An 18,928-nucleotide genomic window follows, 5' to 3' on the forward strand; every position below is an offset into this window, starting at 1 on the left:
TGGGCTTTTAAGAAGCCTCTGAAAATGCATCTCCTCGCTAGGCTGCATTTGTGCAGCCCATGGGTGACGGTTTTCTGGGCATTCCTGTCCCCCTGAAGGTCCAGCCCTCCCGCTCCAGCTGCCACATGTCCTGGGGTGGCCTTGTCCCTGACTAGCCCCTTCATGCCTTCCTTGACTCTCTGTTCCTCTTCCACCTGCTAAACTCTGCTCACCCTTCAGGATCCCTCTGGAAGACCCCTGCCTCTGTGAGGTCACCTGTAGCCCTGGCCACCACCTGCTTGGCCCCCATGCCCCTTCTGTGGTTGTAGCCAGTCACCTCCGACTGCAGGTGCTCTTCATGCATGGCCCTGTCCTGCATGGCTGCATCCAAAGAGGTAGGGAAGCTTCAGGAAGTGCCACATGCCCTTACCTTGTGCCCTGCTGCTGTTACATCACTCCTTGGAAGTGCTGAAAGCCACTTACTGAGTGACCCCTACCCCAGGACCCACAGCCTGACCACAGCTGGGCTCCCCCTGAGGACAGGGCAGTGTGCTTGGCATTGCTTGGTGGCCAGTCCCCACAGGCACTCTGCTTGGCTCATCCTGCTGTGAAAAGGCACCTGGGGTCCCCACCTCAGTCCCCACTCCTGGGTCAGGTCTGCTGGGCCTCCCTCCAAGCATAGCTCTGGACAGAGGCCTGGCGCCACCTGCTGGGACAGCCCATCCCTTGCCGCAGACCCTGAGAAGCCGGGAAGGGGCTGGAGAGGGTGCCAGGGCACAGGAGGCCTTCACCCTGGGCTGGAAACCAGGTGCAGGAGGGATGGACACGGGCTTGCTCACTTGCACAGGACCTGTGGCTGCTTAGTGCTTTCACGGCAGAGCGACAGAGCTGAGCAGCTGCCTCAGGGACTCACTGGCCCACTGTGCTGAAAACCCCCACAGCTTGGCCTGCCCTCGATTTGAGCAGGTAATTCCCTCACTGAGCGGGCACGCAGGCCAGGCAGGCTTGCCTGTGCCCGGGAAAGCTGAGCAGCAGGGTCCTGCCTGCCAGATTGGGAGAGGTTTGCACCCCCATGCCATCTGCAAGCTGGGCGTGGGTGCGAGGATGAGAACACCTGGCACTTTGCCCAACCAGGTCATTCAGGGCCTGACATGACCAGCTGTTGCAGTCAGGTCAGTGGAGGCTCAGTCCTGACCTCTGTCACGGCCCCCTAAGGGCTTGTGTCAGGGAGATGGCGGGGTCAAGTGACATCTCCTGGGCCTTTGTTTTTTTTTTTTGTTTTTTGTTTTTGGTTTTTTTTGGTGGTTCTCAGGATGGAACCTGGGGCTTTGCACATGCTTCACAAGTGCTCTGCTGCTGAGCTATATCCAGAGTCTTCTGGAACCCTTCTTTTTTTGGTGCTAGAGATTGACCACTGAGCCACATCCCCAGCCCTTTATATGTTTTATTTTGAAACAGGGTCCCACTAAGTTGCCCTTGCCAGCCTCAAGCTTACAAAAGTTGGCCTTGACTTAAGGTCCTCCTCTTCAGGTTCCCAAGTTGCTGGGGTCTCCAGGGTCGTTTTCAAACTGACCTGCCCTTGGAGAAGGCCCAGTGTGACTTCAAGTTCTGTGATGACCCCACTCCACCCCCACAACGGCTTCCGTGAAGTGCTGAGAGGCCCGAGACAGGACAGGGTGAGGGACACAACAGCAGAGCCCAGCTCTGCGTGGTCTTCGGAACAGCCCCTCCTGCTTGCCATCGAGAGAGGAGTCCAGTTCCCTCCCCTGCACTCTGGTCCACCTCAGTGACTGGCCTGAGTCAGAGGAGGCCCAGGGAACTGTGCCATGTGGTTCTAAGCTGTCAGAAAAGCCCTGCTGCTCTCAGCCCCTGGGCAATGCTCCCTCTGGGCACCAGCCGCTGTGCTGAGAAGTCTCCTGGGGAGGCCACGGGAGGGATGCAGTGGGTGACCAGCCCGGGCATCAGAATTGTAAGTGCAGGAGCCTCTGGGTGACGGGCACCCCATCACAAGTCTCCCCAGATGAGCCGCAGACAGCATGCATCAGGAGCCCTGTGTGGCCCTGCCCACAGACAGAACATGAAATATTGCCGTTTTACGCCACCAAGTTTATGGTGGTAAGTTTGGTAGTTTGATTGGAACATGCCATTTCCAATCGTTATAGCCAGGGCTGGAGATGAGGCTTGGTGGTGGAGTGTGTTGTAGCAAGCGCGAAGCCCTGAGGTCAATCCCCAGCACCTCAGGAAAACAGCTGACCTTTATAACCACTTTCAAGGTAAGTAGTGGGGTCCACTTGTGTAACCAAGAGGGGTAGCAGAAGGCCAGTTGCAAAGTGACACATGTAATTCCAGCGACTTGGAAGGCTGACACAGGAGGATCCCAAGTTCAAGGCCAGCCTCAGCACTTAGTGAGGCCCTAAGCAATTTAGTAAGACCTTATCTCAAGATATAAAGGGTTGGGTATGTGGCTCAGTGGTAAGGCACTGTGGATTCAACCCCAGTACCAAAAAAAAAGTGGTGACTTCTCCTGAGGTGAGGCCGCAGCATGCGTGGGCTTCCACCTCACTCTCTGGGATCTGGGGAAGACGAACAGTTTCCGTGTGGCTGCCATGTTGAGAGGAGGTTCCAGCAGTCCTGCTGGGAGGCCTGCTAAGGCGGAGCTGAGACCTCCCACCAACAGCAGCCATGCAGGTGAGCCAACTTGAAAACAGACCCTTGAGCCTCTGCCAGACCTTCATAGGGCTACAGCCCTGGGACATCCTTCCTGTAGCCTCATGAGAGACCGGAGTCTGACCCCGCCTTGGCATGGATCAGTTTCTGACTTACAGAGCTGGGAGACATACTAAGTGTTGTTGCGGTCAGTTGTGTCCCTACTTCATGTATTGAAGCCTGACCCTCAGCCTGTAGCTGTCCTGGAGACAGGACCCTTACAAAGCTCATTACGATGGACCCTGTTATGATTTAGATATGAGGTGCCCCCCAAAAGCTCATGTGAGACAAAGCCAGAATGTTCCAAGGTCAAATGTTCAGATTATGAGTTGCAACTGCATCAGTGAATTGATCTTCTTGAATAGACTCACTGGGTGGTAACTGTAGGCAGGTGGGGTGTGACTGGAGAGAGTGGTCACTGGCATACGTGCCTTTGGGGTTTATATTTTGTGCCTGGCACGTAGTTTGCTCTCTCTGCTTCCTGGCCAGCATGAATTGAGCAGCTGTCTCTGCCTTGGCCCTCCACCACCGTGTTCTGCCTCACCTCAGGCCCAGAACCATGCATTCGGCCAGCCATGAACTGAACCTCTGAAACCATGAGCCAAAATAATCTTTTTCTCCTCTAAGTTGTTCTTTGTGTCTTTTGGTCTCAGCGATGCAAAGCTGACTAAAACAGACCTTAATCCACTTGTACCAGTGATCAGGACACAGACACGTACAGAGGGGTGGCCACGTGAGGGCACAAGGAAGAGATGGCCCTGCAGGCCAAGAGGCTCAGAGGAACCTGCCTGTGGCACCTGGATCCTGGCCTGAGCCTGCAGGGCCTGTGGGGCAGCAAACCTCACTTAGACCCCCGCTCCCTCCTGCTGCGTGGCTCCTTAAGGGGTCCTAGGAGGCTGGTGCTCAAGGTTAGTGCTCCCCTGCCAGGGTTGCCCGTATCTCAGACCCAGGCCTGCGCTCTGACCCCTCCTGTGCTAATTTCACAGAAGACTCGATTTGAACTCCTGACTGAGCAGCTTCACGGTGACAGGAGTGCAGATTTGTGACCAGGCTTATCATCACCCCAGAGCGTGGGCAACGTGTGCGGCTCTGGGGGAACCAGCGTGTGGATATATTTTATGGCACGCTTGGAAGACAAACACAGGCATTTATATGTCACTTGTTGCAATATAAATGCTAACTTGTACTTCTTTCAAAACTTTTAATGAATCGTATGCATTCTGGAGGATTTATAGGATGAGTGGGATGGCCCAAAATGTTACTTTAAACATATTTGTCACTTTGGCAACAGCACCAAAAAAATCTGGAAGATATTGCATTCGGAAATAAATCATAAATGGATGCATCTTAAAAGAGGTTTATTTCGGTCGTTAATGGTTGATGGGCCCCCCAGTGCAGGATTTAAAGTTAAATTATGCAAAATCAAAAACAAACCCTATAATACTTAATCAAACATGCATAAAACTGTCAGGCCCAAATAAATCCTCTCAATTAACTCGCTTCAGATTGTGATTGCATTCCCTAATTTAATCAGCCTCTGAGCGGGGTGGAGGCCAGGAGTGATGAATTCTGAATGTGCCCGCGAGGGCCGGCAGGACCCTGAGCCGGGGCAGCGGCCTGGTCCTGGCCACAGAGAACGGTGTTTCCAATCTCCCTTCTGCAGCCCGAGGCTGCAGCCCAGGGCCTCGAGCAGGCCAGGCAACGCTGCCGCCACACCGCACCCCAGCCTGCTCCTCCCACGGAGGCACCTTCTCCTTCGCTCCCTCTTCAGGAGGTGGATTCTGCCATCAGACACGCGGCTTCCCTCCACCCCCACCTCTGTCCAGGGGCGGGTGGCCTCGTGTGACACCTGGCCCAGCTGGACCTGGACAAAGGCCACTGTGCCTTTGCTCAGCTTCAGGAGCCCCAGCTCCCTCTGGCCTTTTCCAGGAGAGGATCAGGAACGTGCCCGGAGTGGTTGTTTCCACCCTTCTCCCCGTCCTCCCCACGGTTCTGACTGAACGAGGGTTGTGTCTCTGGGGTGGCAGGCAGTGGGCATTCCAGGGAAGGGCATTGTAGAGCCTGCTCCTGGGCCTGGCGGAGTACGTGGCCGTCTTAAAGGCCAGGGCCGGGAGGTGGCTCCTGTGCCACCTGTGCTGCGGGCACAGACAGATCCAACCCCGCAGCGCGCCCTGGCCCCCTGTGACCACCTGGCTCCGCACAGGCCCTGTGAAGCTGCCCGTGTCCCAGGACACCCAGGCCTGAGCAGCCACAGCAGCTGGGGGCCAGCTCGAGTGTGGTGCTTTACGGACGGGCCAACCTCGCATGGCCATTCTGTCTCTGTGTGACTTTGAGGGACGAGCTTCACCAGAGGCAAGTCCACCCATGCTGCAAGTCTGCCGTTGGGGAAGAGGGGGTGGGCGGGCAGGCAGGGCGGCATGGCTGAGTGGTCTTTTTTAAAAAATATTTTTAGTTATAGATGGATACGATATCTTTATTTTTTAAATCTACTTTTATGTGGTGCTGAGGATTGAACCCAGGGCCTCACACATGCCTGGCAAGCACTCGACCACTGAGCCCCAGCCCAGCCCCGCCTGAGCAGTCTTGACTCAGTCTTTCCTCCCAGCTGCTGCCTGCGTCTCAGGACCCCGACTCTGAACCCACCCAGGTCTCCAGTCTCTTCCCCCAGGCCCCTGGTCCTCCCTGCATTTTGATGGAGGTCTCTGGAACCATCAGCAGTCTCTGGCCACCCCTACTGGGCAGGAAGATGGTGGTCCCCCACCCCAGCCATCAAGAGAGGGGCTACGGTGTCCCTGGACTGGCATCCACTGCTCCTCCTGTTTGGTCGCACTTCCCAGGGGCATTTCCCAGGTGTGTGGACACCCTTCTAAACCTGGTGTTTGACGGCCGGCCGTGCCCAGTGCAGGTGCTCTCTGGTCCACCTTGTCATTCTCCCCTCAGTGGTGAACTGGTGCCCTTATTTTGTTGTTATAAATCATGCCACATGGACATCTTATGCATAAATGTGCAGGCATGCCCACAGCAAACCGCTGCCTCTGGACGGGCTAGCTTTCCAAGGCTCTGGTGAGCTAGAGCGAGCGCCCTGCTGCCCACAGCTGCACCGACAACCCCTGCCCTCCGAGGCCTGGCCTGAGGTCCCACCTCACACTCCACACCTGCTGTCCTTGGGCACAGATGTGGTCTCCTAAGACCCAGCCTGCTGCTTCCTGCCAAGGCACTGGCGTCTCCGCCAGCCATTGCCAAAGTGTGGCCTAGGAGGCAAGAGTCTCCCGCGGTTGTCAGGGTGGCTCTATGGCTCCCAGTGCCTGTAGTGCTGCTGGGCCACACTGGGCTCAGCGGCCTCCGGAAGGAAAGACCCAAGGTGCCTGGGGCATTGCAGTGTCCAGACCTTTCTGCAGGCCAGGAGGTACCAGCTGGGAGGCAGATGCTGGCAGCCCGGAGTGCGATGGCAGTGGGCAGCACATGCCGTGACACAGGAGTCAGCCGTCCAAGGCACAGCCTGCCACCGGGAGCATGGTCCACAGCAGCTCGAAGCTCGTCCAGACAGAACGGACGATGACAGACCCTAAGGACATTCTGCGGAGGGAGGGAGGCCGGACCCAGAAGCACAAAACTGGAATGATTCCATTTATCTCAGTCCTGAGACGGAAGTGGAGTGGTAGTGGTGTAGGGGGCAGTGTTCATGGGGACAGTTTCAGTTGGGAAAATGAAAAAGTTCTGGAGCTGGCAGGAGGTGATAGCCGCACAGCAGAGGACACACTCAATGTCACTGAGCTGTGCTCTTAAAAAGGGCCAAGTGGTGGATTTGGGTGTTGGGGATGTGGCTCAGTGGTGGAGTGTTTGCCTGGCATGCTCAGGGCCCTGGGTTTGATCCCTGGGATGGAAAAAAAATAAAAAAGGGTAAATTTTTTGTATTATATATATGTTTTGTGTTTTTTTACCACAGTTTTTAAAAAAGAGTATCAAAGGAAGTTGGGTGTGATGGTGCACACCTGTAATCCAGCAGCTCAGGAGACTGGGGCAGGAGGATCACAAGTTTGAGGATGCTTCAGAAATTTAGTGAGACCTGACTTAAAATGAAAAGGGCTGGGGATGTGGCCAGAGGTAGAGTGTTTGTAGGTTCAATTCCCAGACGGAAGGAAGGCAGGAAGGAGGAAGAAGGAGAAAAGGGACTCTTGAGAGAGCCCACAGAATCCCAGGACAGAGAATGAGGAGGCAAATGTGGATAACTGGGGAGGGTCAGGAGCTGGTACTGGACTCTAGGCAGAGGTGGATAACTGGGGAGGGTCAGGAGCTGGTACTGGACTCTAGGCAGAGGTGGATAACTGGGGAGGGTCGGGAGCTGGTACTGGACTCTAGGCAGAGGTGGATAACTGGGGAGGGTCGGGAGCTGGTACTGGACTCTAGGCAGAGGTGGATAACTGGGGAGGGTCGGGAGCTGGTACTGGACTCTAGGCAGAGGTGGATAACTGGGGAGGGTTGGGAGCTGGTACTGGACTCTGGGTTACCCAGCCTCCCGCTTCCAGCATCTCTGGCTAGATCAGTTTGAAGCAAGTTGGAATAAACAGTTAGGGGTCAGGTCTGAGAGGGATGGTGACCCAGGAGTGGCATCCTGAAGTGTGGCCCAATGACCCGCCTTCTGGGTTGGCCAGGGTGTCTGGGTCCCCACTGGGGCAGGCAGAGTGGATGGGCTTTGCCACCGCAGACAGGCTGCTGAGCGGTAGTGGAACCCCAGACCATTCCCAGGGCTTCTGGACCAGGTACTGCGCCCTCTGCCTGTGGTCTGGCCAGGCCTTGCCTATTGACCCATGCCCTGAGCGTCCATCTGTGGCCCCCTTTAACAGCTCCTGTTCATCTCTCTGCCCCAAGGACAGAGGTGGGCACCAGCCATTTCCTCCGGGTCCCTCTGACAGCCAGTCTCGCTTCTCACCAGTTGTTACGGTAGGTCTGTGGTAGGCGGCTATTCCCCAGCTGAAGACTGGATGCCATGAGAAGCCACCTAGCTGCTGCGGTCAGGCCTCGTGCTTCCCTTCCCTCCTCTACTGTGGCACAGCATCTTGGGCAATGTCGACTGTACTGGGCGCAAGGCCCATCCGTCCACCCTCTTGTGAAAGGCTGCTTGGCACAGAGGAATTCTTGCCTCACCAGCTGTGATCTGAGCCTCCTGCCAGCCCGCTGGACACTGGGGTCAGCCTCCCAGACCCTTCGTGTGGGTCCTCCTGCAGCTGCTCCAATCGGAATCCCAGTTCCTCCCTCAGCCTTGGAGATACCAACGTGGCCAGGTCACCTCTCAGGACACCTTGCCCCCAGGAAACCAAACCCTCTGCAGCTGCCAGGGCAAGCCGTGTCGCCCGATGCCTCCACATCCTCACTCCGGCCACCTCCCTGGCGCCCCCTGCATCCTGCCAACTCCTCCTTTCTGACTCTTAGAGGTTCAGCTCAGCCTCCTCTTCCAGGAAGCCCTCCTACCCCCAGGCAGAGCTCATTGCGTTTGTATCTTCCCAGAACCCGTGGGGGCTATCTGTCTGTCTGTCTGCCACCTCTGGGACATGAGTTCCTTTTGGGCAGGGCCTGGGTTCAGTTGAGCCATTTGTCCCTGCGCTGGGCACAGGGCCTGCCTGGTTGAAATGAGCCAGAATTGCTTTCCAGGAATCTCTGAGTGGAGCTCTTGACAGGTGTGCATGTCTTAACTGTCCCAGGGGGTGGATTCTGCTCACCAACTGAGTCCTCAGGCCAGACTGGGCTCCTGAACACTGAACCAGGTGGCAGCCTCTGGCAGAACTCAGGTGCAGAGGCAGGTAGGAATCAGTGCCAGCAGGGGGGAGGGCTGGGCAGGGGTCTCCCACGGCCCAGGGCAGGGGTCTCCCATGGCCCAGGGCCGGGGCAGAGGGCCCAGCAGAGGGCTGGAGCTTCCAGGGCAGGTTTCCCCTTGGTGTCAGGGAAGGGGCACAGGGGCCAGGTTCAGGACAGGAGGAGGTGACTCAGCCACCACGGACATCGTCAGTGCCCCAGAAAGGGACACTCCTGACCCCATTTACCAGGAACTGACCCTGCTGAGAGCTCTGAACCTGTCCTAGGGTCACCTGTGGGAGTCCAGCTTCCCTCCACGCAGCGGGGATGGGACAGGGGTGGGAGAGTGACGGGGCACCCAGACTCTTGGGGCACCCTGTCGGTGTAGGAGGCTCCACGTGGGCACAGCTATGCTGGGGTGAAGCCTGCCGTCAGCAGCCAGTCCTCATCAGGGTCAGCATGTCCCTGGGGACATGTGGGACACAGCTAGGAACAGATGGCGCCTTCCCTGCCGCTGTCCCCCAACGTACCCTGGGGTGCAGGCCTGAGGCTGGTTGGGGAAGGGAAGAGGAAGCAGGGCCAGCACTGGCCCTCCCAGGCAGAGTGTCTGCAGGAGGTGCCTGTGCCCGCTTCTTGCCAGGAGGGGCAATGGCGGGCTCGCAGCTGGGGCCGTGCTGCCCTTGCCTTTCAGCCTGGACTGGAGCTGGGCTGGGCGTTATGCCTCGTGCTGGGAAATGCAGCCCTGACCTGTGCACTGGGCAGGTGTGCGGCGGGCAGGGACTGCGCCTCTCTTGGCCCAGGAGCCCCGTCCCACAGACCTGCCCAGGAGTCACCATAGGCCCAGGCTCAGCTTGGCAGGTGCTCTGGGAGGCCAGCAGGGGGCGCGCTTGGCCTGGGATGGGTGCTGGGTGGGCACTGGAACCACACCGACCTGCTTCCTCCCGTCTGTCACAGCTGGGGCAGGAGCAGGTCTGAGCTGCAGCCCCAGGTGTCTTGCCAGACTGGTTGAGGGCAGTTGTACCCGGGCTCACCCAGTTCACCCCAGCTCCTCCCACGTGCCTCAGTGAAATGGGCCCATGGTCAGTGCCAGCTGTACTGGACCCTGGCTTGGGGTCCTTGGCAGGATGGGGGCAGCTGCCATGGAAGCCAGCCTTCTTTGGGGGCACTCAAGTGCCCACTTTTATGGGTGACATAGAGCACTGAGCCCAGAAGGGTTCACATCCTGGTCAGGGGTCCCCGGGGTGGAGTGGATGGGGGCACACGGGTAGGGGGTCATGGGTAGCACCAAGTGGTGCCACAGGCTGATCTTGGGGTTGCTGCAGCGCCAGTGCTCAGAGCCAGTGTGCTGGGTCCCACTCACCCTCTCTGGCCTGCCTGCTGGACCTGTCCTCCCTCTCCCCAGCCCAAGGGCTCAGACGTGGTGGGAGTGCAGGGGTGAGGGGAGAGGGGAGGCTGCCGTGCTCTACACTGGCACCAGAGGGAGGCTTTGCTCTTTCTTGAGCTCCTGCGGTGCAGGAGGGTGGGGGTCAGCCGGGCGATGGGTGAGGAGTGCAGGACTCCCCTACGCTGCCTGGTCCTGCAGAGGGTGGCCTGCTGCTTTCCTCAGCACTGGACCCCAAGGTTCGTCCTTCAGTCAGTAGCTGAGAGACAGCCACTTCCAGGTGGGAGACAGAAGGCGTCCAGGAGCTGCCACCTGGACCCCTGTGGTGGAGACAGGTGGGTGCTGGTTCCACCAGGACACTTGCCAAGGCCTTCCCTCCTAGTGCAGCACTCCAGGGGCAGGGGCATGAAGTGACCTGTTCAGTGATGTGGGTGGGCACAGGTGGATCAGGGGACAGACACTGTCAGTGCCACTGTGAGGTCATTGGCATGACACAGGTGCTGCGTTTGGGACCCCTGCTCGAATGCAGAGGCCTCCTGGTCGCTGGCCACTGCTAGTGCAGCCATGGCCCCTGGGTGGCCAGGGCTGCTGGGGGCAGGCGGACCTCTTCTGGGGTCCCAGACCCTGCCTGACCCCTTCCCCTCGGGCAGCTCCCCGCCCATCTCCACTCATCCCACCCAGCACCTTGGCCTAAAGCACATGTCCTTGGGTGGGTGGGGCCCGCAAGGGCCTCAGATGCTGAGGGCCTCTGGCAAGTCAGTTCCTTTAGTCACAGGAGCTCAAACAGCCTTTTTGGAGGAGGCGATGGTCTGATAAAGCATTTAATAATGGCAAAATGTTTAGAACCCCCAAAACAAGAAAGGAACTTTATTGTTTTTGTTTATTTATATATGTATTTATTTATTTGGTACCGGGAATTGAACCCAGGGGCGCTTAACACTGAGCCACATCCCAGATCTTTTTATTTTTATTTTGAGACAGGATCTCACTAAGTTGCTTAGGGCCTCGTTAAGTTGCTGAGGCTGGCCTTGAACTTGCCATCCTCCTGCCTCAGCCTCCTGAGCCACTGGGATCACAGGTGTGGCCACTGGGCCTGGCAGGAACTGAGTTCTTAGTCGGTTTCAGGCTCCCTCTTGCAAAGTCGTCGCCACCTGGGTCTGCAGTTCCCCCAGGCGCCCCTTGGTGTGGCACATTCTGGGCTCGACAACAATGACAGTGTGTCCACTGTGCGGTCCCACAAGTCCCACTGCCCGGAACCCCTGTGCTCGCTCGCTTGCCCTGCTTGCCTTTGTTGTGGGTCTTGTGTTTCCTCTCTTGAGACCCCAGTGAGGCAGCGGGATGGTGCTGTCCCGACAGGGAGACCAGGGCTGGGAGCAAAGGGACTCACACCCTCGGGAAGGGCCCACCAGGCTGAGTAAAGACCACCCAGGGGCTCGGCCATGGGTGGCCTGTTGGGCAGCTGCAGTGGCCCCTCAGGGGACAGCTTGTACCCCTGGCAGAACCATAGCTACACCGAGTCATTGTGCTGCTGGACACAGAGGCCTTGAAGAGCCAGGAGACAGACTCCGAAGGCCACAGGGTGGCACGGCACCTGACCAGTCTCCATCAAGTGCTTCGGGAATGTCCACAGGGGCCATCTCAGTGCTGACGAGTGGCTTCCAGGTGGCCCAGTACTCCTGTAGGCAAGCAAGGAAGTTACCTGCTTGTATAGGTAATGGCTACTCCCGAGGTGTCCCTGCCTGGAATACCCTGCGTGGCCAGTAGACATTCACCGAATGGATGAATGGCCACAAGCATGACGGATGCCCTGAAGGAAGGAAGAGGGCCCGTGGCCTGGCGGTCAGCGCTGCAGGCTGATGGAGGGGCTCACCTGTGCCCCCGCCTCCTCCCAGTGCTCATTCATCTTCAGATCTGGTGCCCCCAGGTACAGCAGTGCAGCCAAGTCTCCAACTTGGCAGCCTCCATCCCGTGCCAGCTGTGGGCACCATGAGCTCTGTGGTGCCGGGAGCCAGCAGGGCCCTTGCCCAGATGCGGGCGCGGGGCACTGAGGCCCGTGAGCATTGCCTCAGGCCTCTGCACTGTTGATTTCAGCACTTCAGCGTTATTTATGAATTCATCTATTTGCCAGGACGAGCCTTTCTGTATTCGGTTGCCATGGTAGCCTCAAACCCAGCATCTTATTAATTCTGCATGTTATGAAATAAATACAGATCAGACAATTGCAGCGAAGGTTCTATTTTTTATTATGCATTTGGTGCTCACGCCAGGGGCGGGGTGCTCCTGGCACTTGGCTTCCCTCGACACACATCCATCAGATGGCAGGAGCCTGGGCGGACCTCAGCTCAGGGCAGCCCAACACCAGCAGCCTGAGAGCGGGGGTGGGGGAGAGGCGGGAGATGACGTGGGGCAAGGGTGGGGCTGGCAGTGCCCAGGGCATGGGGGTCCCCATGCTACTGGGAGAGGCGGGTGCCCCAGGGAGTCAGCAGGGAGCTGAAGGGCACAGTGGGTGGAACCAGGTGGGACCCCGTGACAGGCTGGGTACTGCTTTGCTGTCCCTGTGGCTCCAGGATGGTTGGGGGGCAGGGCAGCAGGACTCGAGGTGGAGGGACCTGCTGGGCTTTCCCTTGGCCTGGCCTGAGGCCCTCACTAGCCCTTGACAGGACACACTGGGTCTGGCAGGAGGCTGTTTCCACCTCTGACTGTGCAGACAGCATACAGCTTCCTGGTGACAAGGACTCTGACCCACATCTGTTCATGGTCCATGCATGGCCCTCCCCAGACCCTAAGAAAAGCCCCCCATGCACCCCTGAGCTCTTCATCCCTAAAAGCATCCCAGACAATTCATGCAGACCAGTCTGCCACCCTGCCACCTACCAGTGGTCAACACCGAGGTCAAACAGAGGCAGAGTGCTCAGGGAGGCCATGTCCTCCTCAGGCCCACTCCCACGCCCTGCGGTCATGGACCTGGCTCAGGGGCTTCTGTGAGAGGCCAACAGCCAAGGCCAGGTCAGGGCTTCGCCTCCTCTGACCACAATGAACCTGGGCTCAGGGCCAAGGAAGCTTGAGAAGTGCAGGTGAGGGTGAGCCAAGGGGGAGGGGCCAGGAGGTGTGCTGGAGCTGGGTGGCCAGTTCAGGGGTCTAGGGGAGCTGCAGATAGTCCAGCTGAGAAGCCGAGTCCCCAGGTGAGACTGGGGGACTCGGCCAGCTGCAAGGGGATGAAGCCGTGTGGTCTAGGTTGCAGGCCCCGCATGCCGCTGCTCCGTCGGGGGCAGCTCTCCAGGCTGTCACGGCACCAATTCTCAGAGTCGGGGGGTTGGGAGTAGGCTGGGATGCCTGGTCACCTGCAATGCCCTGCTCTGCCTGCCCTGCAGCTCGCCCCTGCAGGCAAGGGGCCCCTCGATCCCCTCTCAGCCAGCGGCCAGCATGGACCATTCAGATGCTCCCAGCCCCCAGGGCCCGATCAGAGCAACGACAGAGCAGAGCACTCGCCATTTAATTAAGCTTAGTTTAATTAAAAACCTGGAGTTCTTTATTAGACTGCGTAATTGATTTAATTTTCTGTGGGATTCAGGAGCCAAGCACCTCTTGCGTGTGAACTCCTAATTCCTGGTGGGGTGGAGACTGACGGTCAGGAAGGAGAAGGCCTCCCCAGAGGACACGGCCTCTGCGCGCCCCTTGGAGCCTGCTGCCTCCCACTCCACGGCCACGTGCTCCCGGGGAAGGGGCCTTCACGTGGGCTCCTGCGTGTGGCTGCCCAGTTGGGGGATGGAGAGATGTTCCCTCCAGTGGCCCTGAATGGATGACCCACAATGACCATGTCCCTGGATGGCGAGGGGTGGGGTGTGGGGAGCCCATTTTACGAGTTATTTTCTGAAATCATGAGCCTGCCTGGCTGTCTCGGGAACGACGGGGCCAGGGCCCCTCCAAGTGTGCTTCAAATGTCCGCCACCAGGTCCCCAGAAGCAGAGTGCCAAGCGTGGCTGTGCTGCTTGATGGCACCAGGCTGCAGCAGGACACAAAAGCAGCCAGACGTCCCAGGCAGAGCCCTCTGCCCATCCGTCTGGGAGGAGGCTGGTCCCCGAACAGGAGCACCTCTCCAAGGTCACCGCAAGGTTAAGACGGCAGAGCACCAGGGTGGCGGGTGGGCGGCCGCCCTTTGCTCCTGCAGACTCAGAAGGCTGGGCATCCTCCTTTCGTGCACAGAGGTGCCCGGCGACCCTCAGAGGCTCCCAGGGCCCAAGAGCTGCAGCGGAACTTCCTCCTCCGTGGTTGAGGTAGGTCAGGGTAGGTCACACGTCTGGCAGTTGCCCAAATACTAACACAGCGACCGTGTGCAGACCCCAGAGAAAGCTCACGTCCACCGGTGAGCCCTGGGGCATGGGCGGACCCCACCCAGGTCCACCACCGGCAAGCTGATGAACCTTGAATCCACTGAATGAGATATTACGGCCACAAGAGGAGGAGCGCGGCCACGGAGGCTGACACGGAGGGCCCTCCAGGGCACCGTGCTGAGCGGAACCAACTGCGCAGGACACACACACACTGCTCGGCACCCTTGACATGGACCGTCCACTCCACAAAGGCAGGAGACAGGCAGGGCAAGGGCAAAGCCTCACCCTCACCCTCCTCCTCCTCCTCCTCCTCCTCCTCCTCCTCCTCCTCCTCCTCCTCCTCCTCCTCCTCCTCCTCCTCCTCCTCCCTCACTTCCTCCTCCTTCTTCCCTCCTTCCTTCCTTTCTCTCTCTCTCCCTCCCTTTCTTTCAGTTGTAGTGAAAACAAAACATATTTCCCATCTGTATTAGTCAGAGTCCTCCAGAGAAGCAGAACCAATGGGATCCATATCTATCATAATAAATCTCTTTCATATAAAAATCACAATAAATCTCTTTATATACTAATAGATGTGGATGTAAATGCAGATATATCCAGAAGAGATTTATCACAAGCACGTGGCTCACTTGACTCCGGGGCGTGAAGTTCTCCCCCTGCCATCTGCCTGCACCCTGGTCCCAGGAGAGCCAGCAGTGTTCAGCCAAGTTCAGAGAAGAGCCAGGAGCATGGAATATTATTTGGTCATAAAAAGGAACAAAGTTAAGCAACTTAGCAGGACTCTGTCTGAAAATAAAAACTAAGAAGGGCTGGGATGTGGCTCAGTGGTCAAGCACCCCTGGGCTCAATCTCTGGTGTCAACACATGGATGCCCTTGAGGGCATCATGCCAGAAGTGAGCCAGATGCAAAACAGCATGAACTGATGTTTCCATGTACCCGAGATGTCCCCAGGACGAGAGCTAGACGCAGCTGAGCGGCCAGGCGGGGAGAACTCCACCTGCCTCCCTGTTTGGCCAGCAGGACGCTTAAGTGGACGACACAGCCACACTGGGAAGCCTTCTCCACGTGTGCAAGGCCAAGGCCAAGGCCAGCCTTTTCTAGAACACCCTCGCAGACACAGCCAGCCGAGCAGCAGGCGTCCCAGGAGCGTCAAGCTGCAGCTCAAGTCAAGGCTCAGGCCATGGCGCTCCTGGATGGCCAGGCGTCAAGTGCATTCTCGTCGTGTGGTCACCACTGCCGGCCATCTCCAGAGCTTCCATCTCCCAGGTGAAGGCACTGCCCCACTGGTCACAGACTCCCCGCCCCTGCTACCTCCTCTGGACTGGGGCCTTGGGGACCTCCAGCCAGCGGGCTGCCCTGGCACTTGTCCTTTTGTGACGTGGCGTGACGCGGCTTGTCCTCGTTTCAGCAGCGTCCGGATTTCCCAGTTCCCTTTGGGGCCACGGTTGCCCCGTGGGTGAGGTGCTAACAGCATTCACCTCAACGGGGTGGCCGCGTGGTATGTGAATCATACCTTATTTTTTCGTTTTCAGTGGTGCAGGGGTTCGAATCCAGGCCCTCAGGCACGCTGGGCTAGTGCTGTAAGACCACCAGGCCACACCCCCAGTGTCTGTGCTGTATCTTCATCTAGTCTTACACAAGGTCAGAGGTTTGGCTCGGGCCTCCTGCCTGGCCCTCCCCTGTCCCACCAGGGCTGGAGCTGTGCAAACCCGAGCTGGCCTCCTCTCCAGCCAGGCTCTACAGGTCTGCACACACGGGCTGCCTCAGGGCCAGTCCTCCCGGGAAGTCCCTAGTGCCATAACTGAGCCAGCCATCATCCCTGAGGGGACGATGAGGGGACCCTGTCCTCAGCTTCTCTGGCTGTCCCCACCAACACAGGGTTGCCACTCTCCCTCTGCTCTGCCTCCCACAGCCCAAGGGCTTTCTGGAGCTTTCCAACACAGGACCTAGGTCCCCTGAGCTGAGTTCTGCTCGCCCCTGGATCCAGCCAGACCGGTGCTCCTGCAGAAGAGCAATCACCTTGCCTCCTAGGGGACATCTGGGGAGGGGACTTGGTGGGTGGTGTCCATGACCTACTCTGCGCAGGGTTCCCTCCTGCCACTGCCATGTTGGCCTCTCACCCCTCAGGAGGCAGACACAGGTCCACTCAGCTGGGACCATCTGCAGAGATGCCCAGGCCTCTTCGGGGCCCACAGTCCCACAGGCACCAGGTTCAGGTTAAATTCTCCAGATGGGCAGAGCGTTGAGGGACAGCGGGGAGGCCTGAGACCTCTGGACTTGGGGTCACTGCTTCTCATTTGGCATGCCTAGTGCCCACCCCCACCCAGCCCCCACAGCTTCGTGTTTCCCTCTGGGGGCCAGGCAGGACCCCAAGACATCCTGTCCACCAGGTGCTTGCCGGGACCCTTCCCCCAGGCAAGCCCTCATCCGTGATCTATTGTGCCTGCTTTACGTCGTGAGGCGGACAGGACTTGCTGTGTCCTGTGTGTATTGATTTTGCTCTATTTCACTGGTTTTAACTTAATGACTAGAAACCCCAAACTAATAAAATTTCCTTTAAAAACTAAGGGAGATCAATGAACGTGGGCCAGAATCACTATTCTATGAGCCGAAGGGACAGTCCCCTGGGCTTCTGGGAGTCAGGGCTCATGGCCAGAGGTTTCCCCAGGGGCTCGGGAACGGTCTATGGGTGGGGCGGGCAGGCCTGCCTGCGTGCTTGGGCCCACCCACTCCCCTCGTAAAGCAAGACCCCATCTTGCTGGATGGCGAGGTCGTTTAAAAGCCTGTCTCCAGGTTGTAAAGCCAGAAAAATTTAAAACATGTTACTCATCTGTTTCTACAGGTCCCAGGTGGCCTTTGGTGTTGACGGGGACTCTGAGGTCCAGAGTTGTCCAGCCTGGGCTGCAGATTCCCAGGCAGGGGTTCCCATCTGAGTGGTCCCACTTGGGCCCCCAGGCAGCTCTGGTGGAGTTGTGGAGGTCCCAGGAAGAGGAACCCTCAGGGATGGTCAAAGAGCCAGGGGTTGGATCCACTCGACAGGTGCTGGGCCAGGAATCCCAACACCCTGGCCCTATATGTGGATACAGATGTCAAAGACCCGAACACAGTAAGTACCAAGTCCCCCATCTGGTCGACTGGAGGCCCCATTGTCCCTCCCTGATGCTCTGAATGACCGCAGAGTTCTTGTGCCCCCCACCTGGCCTGCAGAGCCTTTCCATGTTGACTGGAGGCTACCCTGGGGCCCAGACACCTTTCAATCTCCAGGGTTTCCCAGAAGTCCTGGCGCAGCTGGGCACCGGCACACTTCCTGGAAGGATAAACTGAGGCAGTGCCCGGGGCGGGGAGTCCCGGTTCCTTTTCCCGTGAGACCTGGAGTGAACCCTCCTTCAGAGCGCCAGGATGTGGCAGGAGACCAGGAATACCCAGGCACAGAAGCAGGAGGGGTGGAGGGGCCAGGCAGGTGTGGGCAGGCTGGCCATGCTGCCCCTGCTCAGAGGTCCCCAGGCCCACTGACTCCCAGTCCTAGGTCCAGGAAGCACGCCCTTGGGAGCCTCTTCCCAAGCCACCCAACCCGCCAGCTCCAAATCCACCCAAGGGCCAAGGGAGGGCACTTGCCCAGGGCTTGTGGAGTCCGTGGGGAAGGTTTCAAAAACAAGCCCCTGGCTCTGGGAGCCCAGCCAGGACCCGTCGCAGGGAAATCTAACCTGCTGGGCGAGGCTGACCCCGGCACCTCTGAACGCCTCCTGGGGATGGGCTGGAATCTGCCATTCAGAGCCAGACCGAGAGTGTCAAGAGTGTCAAGGAAGCGACTTCTCTGCTTCTGCCCACCCCCCAGACCCCAGCCCATTCTTTGTGAGGCCCAGGGGATAGGAGAGTTCAGAGCAAAATGTCAGTTTCTGTTTGGGGGCGCAGACCACTCCTGAATGAGGGTCTGAGTGAGTCCTCCCTCAGGCCTTTGTGGGTGCCCTGGCCCCCGGATGAGGGGACCTGGCTCCCCAGAGGTCTGTTCATTTCGACACGAGGGACAAACGGCCAGCCAGCTGCCTTCACCTCTCTGATCTTGGTTCTCCCTTCTGCCAGAGTCCAGGGATGACACGAGGACCCCTCCAGGGGACACCTGCTGTGTTCCAGTGGGGCACTTGGGTGCTCAGAAGGTGCCACTGTGTGTTAGCCTTACTCTTTGCAAGACAGGCCACTGCCCGGAGGAAGCGCTGAGGCCGGAGAGGCCGCGCAGTCAGGCAGGGCCACCAAGAGGAAGGACATGGCTCCAACCTGGTCTCACACATGCAAGGATCCCCCTGACCCCCAGTCCCTGAGGGGCCAGCATTCTCTGGAAGAGGGTTCCCTTAGGGCACCCAGTCCCACTCCAGGGGAGCTGGGATAGCTCTTCCTACCATCCAGTCAGTAGTCACTACACAGAGTCATTGTCCTCGCAGGCCCAGTGACCTAGGCATGATGGAGGGAGGCAGAGATGGCCTTGCTGTGACGCAGGTTGGGGGCAGGGAAAGAGTGCCTGTCAGTGTCCCAGGAGCGGGGGCTGGTGTCTGGACAGGTCCTGGGGGACCGTGGTGAGGGAGCCTCATGTGTGATGTTGCATGGGGCTGGGGTCTTGGCAGTGGCCAGGGCTGCAGGCCACGTGCCTGGGAGCACTGTGGTGTTTACCCAGAGCCCCACAGGGCCGCCCTTGCCCTCGCAGGCAGGTTAATCCGATGCTGCTGACTGGCGGGAAGCTGCCAGCTGCCA

Source organism: Sciurus vulgaris (assembly GCF_902686455.1).
Source record: "Sciurus vulgaris genome assembly, chromosome: 15".
In the NCBI taxonomy this organism is placed as follows: Eukaryota; Metazoa; Chordata; class Mammalia; order Rodentia; family Sciuridae; genus Sciurus; species Sciurus vulgaris.